The sequence below is a fragment of the Moschus berezovskii genome, chromosome 9, assembly GCF_049115385.1.
Source record: "Moschus berezovskii isolate FMDL1 chromosome 9, NW_MosBer_1.0, whole genome shotgun sequence".
Lineage (NCBI taxonomy): Eukaryota > Metazoa > Chordata > Mammalia > Artiodactyla > Moschidae > Moschus > Moschus berezovskii.
In genome coordinates, this window is record NC_142468.1 from 59,101,151 (window position 1) to 59,113,067 (window position 11,917).

An 11,917-nucleotide genomic window follows, 5' to 3' on the forward strand; every position below is an offset into this window, starting at 1 on the left:
CAGGCTTGTGGTTGCCAGGAAAGGGAGATGGAAAGTGACTGCTACTGGGTACCGGGGTTTCTTTCTGGGGTGATGAAAATGTTGTGGACTTGATCCAGGCGATGGCTGAACAACAGTGTGAATATACTGAATTGTATACTTGTAAATGCTTAAAATAATTCATATTATGTGAATTTTACCTCAATTTTATCAAAAGAATATTGAACATTAACCCCAGCCCCATCCCTTAGCAACTAGTACAAGTTCCAGAGATGCTCTGAGCGTTTATAAACATGTGTGTGTTTAGTTTTTCATATAAATGGTAACTCCCTGTTATATTGTCCTGTACCTTGCTTCTTTCACTTGGCAGAGATCTTGGAGATTATTCAACGTCAGCACTTAGCAGACTTCCTATGTTGTATTTAACGTCCCTGTACTGTTCCATGTTGTAGATGTACCCTGATAAGTTAACCTGTCCACTTCTGGTGGACACTGATTAATTTTTAAATTTATTTTCGGCTGCGCTGGGTCTTCATTGCTGCATGCAGGCTTTCTCTAGTTGTGGCACGTGGAGGCTACTCTCTACTTGTGATTTGCAGGTTTCTCATTGTGATGGCTTCTCTCATGGCAGAGCACAGGCTCTAGGGCACGTGGGCTTCATTAGTTGCGGCTTGCAGGCTCTAGAGTGCAGGTTCAGTAGTTGTGGCACCTGGGCTTAGTTGCAGCACAGCATATGGGGTCTTAGTTTCCCGACCATGGATCAGACCTGTACCTCCTGCGTTGGCAGGTGGATTCTTAACCACTGGACCACCAAGGAAATCCTGATGGACATTTAGATTGTTTCCAGTCTTTGGCTGTTTTAAACAAGGTGGCTGTGAATTGCCTTGTACATGGGTCATTTCACACATGCCTGTGGAGAAATTCCTACAAGTGGAATTGCTGGGTCGAAGACTATGTACATTTTAATTTTTCCTTGCATACTTGTTACACAAATTTCTGACAACTCTGAAGCTTATTGGTTAAAAAATGAAAGAAGCCCTCTCCTTAACTCCAAACCCATGCCTCTAGTAGAGCTGTTCCTTCTTTGTCTGCCTCCCTTTTGCAGTCACTTCCTCCCTGGCCCTGGGGTTCAGCTCTCAAAGCCACCCCTGCTTGCCTGATCCTGGGTCTCCCGTCCTCCTCCTGTCCCGCCTCTTCCTTCTCTCATCCCTTAGTAGAGACTTCCCCACCAGTTCCCAGAGCCTAGGCTGGGACTGAGGCGCATAGTCAAATATAACCCGTGAAAGTGAAAAGTGTTAGCCTCTCAGTTGTGTCTGACTCTTTGTGACCCCGTGGACTGTAGCCGTCCAGGCTCCTCTGTCCATGGGTTTCTCCAGGCAAGAATATTAGCGTGGGTTGCCATTTTCTTCTCCAGGGAATCTGCCTGACCCAGGGATCAAATGCAGGTCTCCTGAATGGCAGGCAGATTCTTTACCGACTAAGCCACCAGGGAAGCCCCAAATATAACCTATTCCCCACCAAACCTACCAATGGCAGGCGCCTGGCAAATGCTTTCAAATCATGGAATGTTCAAACCAAAAGGTTAGGGCCTTCTCATCCAACCCTCACATTCTACCTTAGGTAGTTTTACACAGGAGGCAACTGAGAAAAGTATTTCCCATGGTGGAAAGAGCCCTGTAAGGATAAACAGTGACTTGGATCCAAGACTTTTTTTTCAATACTTATTTCCTTGGCTGCGTCAGGTCTTGGTGCTACACACACGATCTTCGTTGCAGCGCGTGGACTCTCTAGTTGTGGTTCTCAGGCTTCGGAGCCTGTGGGCTCAGTAGTTGTGGGCGGGGGGCTTAGTTGTTCTTCTGCATGTGGGATCTTCCTAGACCAGGGATCGAACCCTTGTCCCCTGCATTGCAAGGCAGACTCCTAACCACTGAACCACCAGGGAAGCCCTGGGTCCAGGAGTCTCGATTGGGTGGTGATATCTGAGTTGGGACCTGAACGATAGGAAAGAGCCAGGTAAACCATCACATGCAAAGGTCCTAAGGTAGAAAGAAGATTTGTGTATTTGACAGACAAGAAGAAGGCCAGTGTGACTGGAGCAAATGAGGTGGCAAAGGTGCCCAGGGCTAATCACTTAGGGCTCTGGTGAAGTCATTTTGTAATGCCATAAGGTCAGCTTATATGGTAAAGAGTGGTAAAGAATCTGCCTGCAATGCCGGAGACCCGGGTTTGATTCCTGGGTCAGGAAGATACACTGCAGAAGGAAATGGCAACCCACTTCACTATTGTTGCCTGGAGAACCCCACGGACAGAGGAGCCTGGTGGGCTGCAGTCCATGGAGTCCCAAAGAGCTGGGCATGATTGAGCAACTGAGCACACAGTTGTTAAGAGCCTTAAGTATATTAACACTTTTATAATGAGAGGCTCAACAAATCATTGTTCTGTATCTCATCTGAATCTTGGATGATGCCCTTTAAGTCTCAGCTGGTATCTCTGGATGTTTGCTCCAGAAATTTACACAGACTCGGACACAGAGTTGTACACACAGTTAGTGGGTGATTAAGGACCTCTGAGACCTTTATGGGCCTCTGGATGGATAATTCCTAAGGCCTCTTCTGCCTCAGATAGTGACCAGTTGGGGGAAGGTCAGGGGGAGGGCTCTGAGAGGTAAGTAGGGACCAGGGACTTCTGGGGGTAGACAGCACAGTCTGGGACAGTGGTCAAGGGGCTGGCTGACGAGAGGCCACAGTCTCTCTGCCGGCATCTGTAGTGTGAGCCCTAGATGGTTGTCTACCTGCCACCCCCACCACCCGCCACCCAAATGTGGCCCACTTGGTCCCTGGATGAGTTCCTTCCCAAAGTCAATGGCAGGAAAAGCCTAGCTTGGGGCAGGACCTTGGAGGAGACCCCCTAAGTCCAACTCCTGGTGGCAGTGGTGGGCCGAGCACAACCCTGTGCCTCCAGTGTAAAATAAAGACATTGGATTAGCCTCATTCTTTCCAACTGCAGACATTTATGAGCACCTACTGCATACCAAAGACCATATTGGAAAGTTGTGAACCACTATGTTGTACACCTGAAAATTATGTAATATTATACATCAACTAAACTTCAAAAAAAAAAAAAAAGTACATTGGACCCCACCAGTGATGAAACAGCCTCAAGTACAAAGAACTACTCTTGCTCCCCTTTGGGAGCAAGAGGCCACTTGCAGCCTTTAGCCAGGTCAGCTGGGAAGGCCCCTGGACTCCCTGGATGCCCAGCACTGCAGCTGGACCCTGACGATGGGTAGTTGTGAGCATTCCTGGCAGAGCGCTAGGCTTCTCTGTCCATGGGATTCTCCAGGCAAGAATAGTGAAGTGGGTTGCCATTTTCTTCTGCAGTGGACCTTCCTGACCCAGGGATCGAATCTGGGTCTCCTGCATTGCAGGCAGATTCTGTACCACTCTTTACCACATAAGCTGACCTTATGGCATTGCAGAATGACTTCACTCTGTCTCCAGGGCCCTAAGTGATTAGCCCTGGGCACCTTTGCCACTTCATTTGCTCCAGTCACACTGGCCTTCACTGGCAGATTCTTTACCATCTGAGCCAACAGGGAATCCCAGAGGGAAGGACATGGGTGTGGAAAACTCAGCATGTGCAGGGCCTGGAGTGTCAGGTGAACAGAGAAGACCTCTCAGGAGCAAAGAAAGGCGAATTGAGTCCACAAGTGGTTGAGGCCCTGCCTGGTGGAGCTAGACCAAGGGCCATCAGGAGGTGACAACAGCAGGGCTTTAGGGCTGGAGAAAGGACCAAGTGCTGGGCCTCCCTGAGCTTTGTGGGAGGGAGATGGTGGGGGACAATGACACAGAGGGCCTGGGCAGAGAACCCGGTGGCAGGACACAGAAGAAAGCCAGATTTGGTAGGATATTTGTCTCTCAGGCAGTTGGAAATGGGAGGCTGGAGCAGGGAGAGATTAGGGAAAAGACTGCCCACAGTGAATGGCAGGCAGTGGCCAACTTCTCAGAGGGGAGATGTGGGTAGGTGATTTCAAAAGTGAGTATGGGAGTCTCCATTGCTCCCCTCCCACCCCAGACAGTCTCTAGGAGCTTCACAAAGTGCATTAGCATGTGAAAGACTCAGAAAGCAGGAGGTTTAGCTCCATTCTACCCTCTTCCCCTGTCAGTAAAGAATCTGCCTGCATTGTAGGAGACCGGGGTTTGATCCCTGGGTTGAGAAGATCACCTGGAGAAGGAAATCGCAACCCACTCCAGTATTCTTGCCTGGGAAATCCCATGCACAAAGGAGGCTGGTGGGCTACAGCCCATAGGGTCACCAAGAGTCAGACACGACTGAAGTGACTTAGCACAGCACACACACCCACTGTGTGTGGGTCTGGGGGCTCACTGAGGCTCACACATGGACTTCCTGGAAGAACATTCCAGACAAATACATAAACTTAAGCAGGCATCAAAAAGATTTAACCATCTGTCAAAATTAAGTAATTATGTATTTATGTGTCTGTTTGTTTATCAGTGTTCTGAAGTAAACTAGTTTCAGTTCAGGGCTAGATGGAGTAAATGTGGTTGGGCCTGAGCCTGTCCATCTCTACCAGAACCATCTCCCTTTACATTTTCGCTCATGAGGTTGATATGACTGTCTATCTTCCAGATGGGGAAGCTACAGTTCAGAGAGGTTCAGAAGCTGTCCCAAGATCATGGAGCAAGAAAGTAGGAAGCCAGGGCTGGGCTGGAACCCAAGTGTCTCTCACCTCAGATTCCTTGCTCTTCACCTTCAGGCCTTACACAGCTGGCAGTTAAACTTAACTCTTGAAAACTTGATAAGGGACTTCCCTGGTGGTCCAGTGGTTAAGAATCCGCCTTGTAATGCAGGGGAGAAAAAGCGAAAGTGTTAGTTGTTCAGCTGTGTTGGACTTTTTGCAGCCCCATGGGTTGGAGCCTGGAGTTAAAAAGAGTTGGACAGGACTGAGTGCACATGCCTGTCAAGTGTGCAATTTGATAAGCTTTGTCACAGGTGTACATTTGTGAAACCATTATCACATTCAAGATCATGAACATATATCACCCACAGAGGTTTCCTCCCCTCACCCCTTCTTAAGCCTTTCAGCTCCTCCCAGACCCACACCCTAGGGAACCACTGAACTGCTTTCAGTCACTATACATTAGTTTGCATTTTTCAGAATCTTATGTAAATGGAGTCATACAATGTATACACATTTGTCTTCTTTCAGTTGGCATAATTACTTGGAGATTCATCCATATTGTTGTATAACTTAATAGATTCATTTTTGATGCTGAGTAGTAATCAATTTCATGGCTATACAACAATCTATTTACCATTCACCTCTTGCTGAACATTTTGGTTGTTTGCATGTTTTGGCTGTTAACAAATAAAGCTGCTATGGGGGCTTCCCTACTGGCTCAGTGGTAAAGAATCTGCCTGCCAGTGCAGGAGACGTGGGTTCAGCCCATGATCCAGGAAGATCCCACATGCCACCTGTGTACCACAACTATTGATCCTGTGCTCGAGAGCCTGGGAGCCCCAACTACTGAGCTCTTGTGCCCTAGAGCTCATGCTCCGAAACAAGAGAAGCCAAAGCAATGAGAAGCCCGAGTACTGCAACTAGAGAGTAGCCCCTGCTCGCCACAACTGGAGAAAAGCCTGAGTGGAAACGAAGACCCAGCAGAGCCAAAAATAAATAAATAAATGAGAGTTATAAAAAATATTTTTTAGAAAGCTGCTTTGAACTTTCAGATATGTCTCTGACTATGCACTTTGATGTCTTTTACAGAAATACCTAGGAGTGGAATGGCTTGGTCATAGAATATGTGGTCATATGGACATTATGTTATGTTTAACTTCTTGCAAAACTGCTAAACTGTTTTCTAAAGTGGTTACACTGTTTTACATTCCCATCAGTAATGTATGGGAGGTTGTTACTTCACATCTTCAGCAAACACTTGATTTCAGTCTTTATAATTTTAGAAATGCTAGTCAGTGTCCATAATTTTAAGTTTTACCTTTAGATCTGTCATCTATTTTGAGTTGATTTTGGTATATACATGAAGTATCAGTCAAATTTCATTTCGTGTGTGTATGAGTATCAGTAACCTCAGATATGCAGATGACACCACCCTTATGGCAGACAGTGAAGAGGAATTAAAGAGCCTTTTAGTGAAGGTGAAAGAGGTGAGTGAAAAAGCTGGCTTAAAACTCAGCATTAAAAAAACGAAGATCATGGCATCTGGTCCCATCACTTCATGGCAAACAGATGGGGAAACAATGGAAACAGTTACCGATTTTACTTTCTTGGGCTCCAAAATCACTGTGGACGGTGTCTGCAGTCATGACAATGACAAACCTAGACAGCATATTAAAAAGTAGATACATTACTTTGTTTACAAAGATCTGTATAGTCAAAGCTATGGTTTTTCCAGTAGTCATGTACGGATGTGAGAGCTGGACCATAGCTGAGCACTAAAGAACTGATGCTTTTGAACTGTGGTGCTAGAGAAGACTCTTGAGAGTCCCTTGGACTGCAAGGAGATCAAACCTGTCAATCCTGAAGGAAATCAACCCTAAATGTTCACTTGAAGGACTGATGCTGATGCTGAAGCTCTAGTACCTGATATGAGGAGCTGATTCATTAGAAAAGATGCTGATGCTGAGAAAGATCGAAGGCAGGAGGAGAAGGGGATGGCAGAGGATGAGATGGTTGGATGGCATTCACCGACTCAATGGACATGAGTTTGAGCAAACTCTGGGAGGTGGTGAAGGACAGGGAAGACTGGCGTGCTGCCGGTCCATGGGGTTACAGAGAGTGGGACATGACGGAGCAACTGACCAACAACAATGGGGATCCAATTGTTCAAGCATCATTTGTTGAAAAGATTTTCCTCTTCACAGTGAATTCACTTCTTTAATAGATCCAGGGCTATTTAAATTATTTTTTTCTTTCTGAGTAAGCTTTCACACTTTGTATCTTTTGTTAAGGAGTTTGTCCATTTCATCTGACTTGTCAAATTTATTGGCATGACGCTTTTATGAATGATATCAAGCATCTTTTCAGGTGCTGGTGAACATGTGTCCTCAGTCACCTCAGTCGTGTCCAACTGTTTGCGACCCCATGGACTGTAGCCCACCAGGCTCCTCTGTCCATGGGATTTTCCAGGCAAGAATACTGGAGTGGGGTGCCATTGCCCTCTCCAAGGGATCTTCCCAACCCAGGGATTGAACTCATGTCTCCTGGGTCTCCTGTATTGCAGGTGGATTCTTTAACACTGAGCCACTGGGCAAGTAGTTTTCATGTGCTTATTGGCCGTTTATATATCTTATTTGAAGTAATGCCTGCTCAGAATCTTTGCCCAAGTTTTTATTGATTTATTTTTCTTTTTATTGTCTACTTATTTGAACCCTTGTAAAGATTATTGCTGTGATTCATGGGGTCGCAAAGAGTCGGACACGACTGAGCAACTGAACTGAACTGAACTGAAAGATTATAGATTCTATAAACAAGTGCCTTATCAGATTTATAATTTGCAAATATTTTCTCCATTCTGTGAGTTTTTTCCCCTTTCTTGAAAGTGTCCTTTGAGGCACAAGAAATTTTAATTTGATAAAGTTTATTTTATCTAATTGTTCTTTTGCTGCTTATACATTTGCTGTCATAGCTAAGAACCCATTGGCTGATTCAGGATTCACTACTGTGTTTTCTTCTAAGAATTTTATAATTTTCTCTCTTACAATTAGGCTTTTTATCTATTTTGAGTTACTTTTTGTATATGATCTGAGCTAAGGGTTTCAACTTTATTTTTTTGTATGTGAATATTCAAGTGGCTCAAGGAAATGGCAACCCACTCCAGTGTTCCTGCCTGGAGAATCCCAGGGACAGGGGAGCCTGGTGGGCTTCCGTCTATGGGGTCACACAGAGTCGGACACGACTGAAGTGACTTAGCAGCAGCAGCAGCACTATTTGTTGAAAAGACTCTTCTCTAATAATGGAATGGTCTTTGCACCCTTGTTGAACTGACTGTAGACACATGGTGTTTATTTTTGAACTCTCAATTCTATTTTCATTGATCTGTTTGTGAGTCCTTACGCTGGTACCACACTGTCTTCCTTACTGTTGGTTGCTTTGTAGTAAGTTTTGAAGTGAGGAAATAAGGATCCCCCAACTTTGTTCTGTTTCAAGATTACTTTGGCTATTCTGAGTCTCTTGCAATTCTGTATGAATTATAGGATCAGCTTGTCAATTTCTACAGAGGTGTTAACTAGGATTCTGATACAGATTATTATGTTGAATCTGCAGATCAAATGGAGAGTATTGGTATCCTAACAATGTTAAGTCTCCTGATGCATGAACATGGGAATGATTTTCCATTTATTTAGGCCTTGTTTAATTTCTTTCAACAGTGGTTTCTAATGTTTCTCATTTCTTTTGCTAAGTTTATTCTTAAGTATTTTATTCTTTTTGATTCTATTATAAGTGGAATTACTGTAATTTTATTTTCAAGTTGCTGATTTGCATATACAAATACAATTGATTTTTATATATTGATCTTTTAAAATTTTTATTTATTTTTGGCTCTGCTGGGTCTTCGTTGCTGTATGCAGGCTTTCTCTAGATGCGGTGAGCAGGGGCTACTTTCTAGTTGCTATACGTGGGCTTCTCACTGTAGTGGCTTCTCTTGTTGCAGAGCATGGGCTCTAAAGCTCCAGGTGAGTAGTTGTGTGCACTGGTTCAGTTGCCCTTCAGCACGTGGAATCTTTCCAGAGCAGAGATCGAACCCATGTCTTCTGCATTGGCAGGCAGATTCTTGACCACTGGACCACCAGGGAAGTCCTGTATATTGATTGACCTTTTATCCTGTAGCCTTCTTGAACTTGCTTATTAGTTCTAATGGTGTTTTTTTCTAGATTCCTTACAATTTTCTATATACAAGATGATGTCATCTGCAAATAGAGGTAGTTTTATTTTTTTCCTTTCTAATCTTGATGCTTTTTATTTCTATTTCTAATTGCCCCTACTATTATTTTATTGCTCTTAGTTTCAACTTTCAGATCTACTAATATTTGACTTACATACTTAGGTGATTTGATGCTGGGTGCTTATATATTTACAATTGCTCTATCTTCCTATTGAATGAGGCTTTTATCATTATTAATGATCTTCTTTGTCTCTAGTGCCATTTTTTGGCTAAAAGTCAACTTTTTTTGGTATAAATGTAGCCACTTCTGCTTTGTTTTGGTTACCATTTGCCTGAAATATTTTCTTCCATCACTTCACTTTCAGAAGGTCTAATTGTCTCTAATGGGGCTTCCCCCATGGCTCAAGTGGTAAATAATCCGCCTTCCTGGGTTGGAAAGATCCCCTGAAGGAGAAAACGGCAATTCACTTCAATATTCCTGGCTGGAGGATCCCATGGCAAGCGGGGCCTGGCAGGCTACAGTCCATGGGGTGGCAAAGAGTAGGGCACAACTGAAACATGGACTGGGGCCCACCAGGCTCCTCTGTCCATGGGATTCTTCAGCCAAGAACACTGGAGTAGGTTGACATTTCTTCTTCCAGGGGACCTTCCAGACCCAGCGATCGAACCCGTGTCTCTTGGGTCTCCTCCATTGCCAGCAGATTGTTTACCATCCGAGCCACCAGGGAAGCCCCTGGTCAGGGTTGAGCACGCATGCAATTATCTCTAATGGGTGATTCAAGACTCTGGTAGCATCCCACCCAGCAACTCGGACACCCAGAGGGGAAGGCTTTTGTAGGCAGAAGGAGGGTGGGGCAAGGAGGTTATTAGCAAAAGGAGAGAAAGAATTGTTTCAGGCCAGGGCTCTTCTTTTGGGGGGAAGGGAAGGGCCAGATCTTTTTATGCAGATTGTCTCACTGATTAGGATGTTTAAAGTATCTCTTTAAAGACCACATTCCTGGGAGAGGTTGAAAGTGCAGTTAAGTCTGGTTTGCTGTCCTGGGGGCAAATAACTTCATTTTGGACTTGTTACTTTTTTATAACAATTCTCCCCTTTTTTGATAAACTCTCATCCTAACAGAGAGATGTGATCAAAATTTAAGGCATTAGTGCCACTCTCAGCTATATGCATGATGTTCTGTTAGTAAGTCAAAAAAAGATCCCCAATGGAAATGTCTTTTTTTTTTTTTAATTCATTTTTGGCTGTGCTAGATCTTCACTGCTGCCCTCAGGATTTCTCTAACTGAGGTGATGGGGACTACTCTGTGTTGTAGCGCATGGTATTCTTATTGCAGTGGCTTCTGTTGCAGAGCGCGGGCTGTATGTGCACAGACTTCAGTAGCTTGGCCTCATGGGCTTAGTTGCTCCACGACACGTGGAATCTTCCCAGAGTAGGGATTGAACCTGTGTTCCCTGCACTGGGCGGTGGACTCACAACCACTTGACCACCAGGGAGGCCCCCAAGAGTCATCTTAAGTCAAGTTTGCTCAATAATCTTATGTAACTGAGTTTCAACTTTCCCAGAAGTGTTAGCTCAGGTACAGCAACTTCACTTGTTTTGTTTCTAACCAAAAAAAAAAAAATCTGCTGTCCTTATTGGTATGTAATGTGTCTTTTTTCCTCAGGCTGCTTTTAAATCTAAATCACTTTTTTTTTTTTTAAGTATTATTTTATGAAGGAATCCACTCCCATGACTCATGAAGCCCAGGCTGAGTTATGAGAGATGAGTTCCAGAGGTAATGACACCCAGCTCTGGACTTTCTGGTTGTAACTACTGTCTTCTCTCTCTACCTCAGCTGAAAACCCAGACTCCATGAGGTGTCAATCCCTGCCCTCCTATTCCTGTAAGATACCAAAGCCAACTATGAAAGAGGCTTTTTCCAAGAAGATGAATCTGTCTTCCCAGAAGACAAATCCTCTACTTTGCTTTATGAGACAGATAGGAATCCCAAACCACAGACAGGTTTGGAATTCTCTTTTTACTACTTTTCTTTTTTTCTTTATTTTCTCTCTCTCTTTTTTTTTTTTGGCCTGAGCTGCCACATGCAGGATCTTAGTTCCCAGTTCAGTTCAGTTCAGTCACTCAGTCGTGTCTGACTCTTTGCAACCCCATGGACTGCAGCATGCCAGGCCTCCCTGTCCATCACCAACTCCCGGAGTTTACTCAAACTGTTGTCTATTGAGTCGGTGATGCCATCCAACCAACTCATCCTCTGTCGTCCCCTTCTCCTCCCACCTTCAATCTTTCCCAGCCTCAGGGTCTTTTCCAATGAGTCAGCTCTTTGCATCAGGTGGCCTAAATATTGGAGTTTCAGCTTCAACATCAATCTTTCCAATGAACATTCAGGACTGATCTCCTTTAGGATGGATTGGTTGCATCTCTTTGCAGTCCAAGGGACTCTCAAGAGTCTTCTCCAACACCACAGTTCAAAAGCATCAATTCTTCGGCGATCAGCTTTCTTTATGGTCCAACTCTCACATCCATACAAGACTACTGGAAAAACCATAGCCTTGACTTGACAGACCTTTGTTGGCAAAGTAATGTCTCTGCTTTTTAATATGCTATCTAGGTTGGTCATAACTTTCCTTCCAAGGAGTAAGCGTCTTTTAATTTCATGGCTACAATCAGCATCTGCAGTGATTTTGGAACCCCAAAAAATAAAGTCTGCCACTGTTTCCACTGTTTCCCTATCTATTTCCCATGAAGTGATGGGACCAGATGACATGATCTTAGTTTTCTGAATGTTGAGCTTTAGGCCAACTTTTTCACTCTCCTCATTCACTTTCATCAAGAGGCTCTTTAAGTCTTCTTCACTTTCTGCTGTAAGTGTGGTGTCATCTGCATATCTGAGGTTATTGATATTTCTCCTGGCAATCTTGATTACAGCATGTGCTTCCTCCAGCCCAGCATTCCTCATGATGTACTCTGCATATAAGTTAAATAAGCAGGGTAACAATATACAACCTTGACG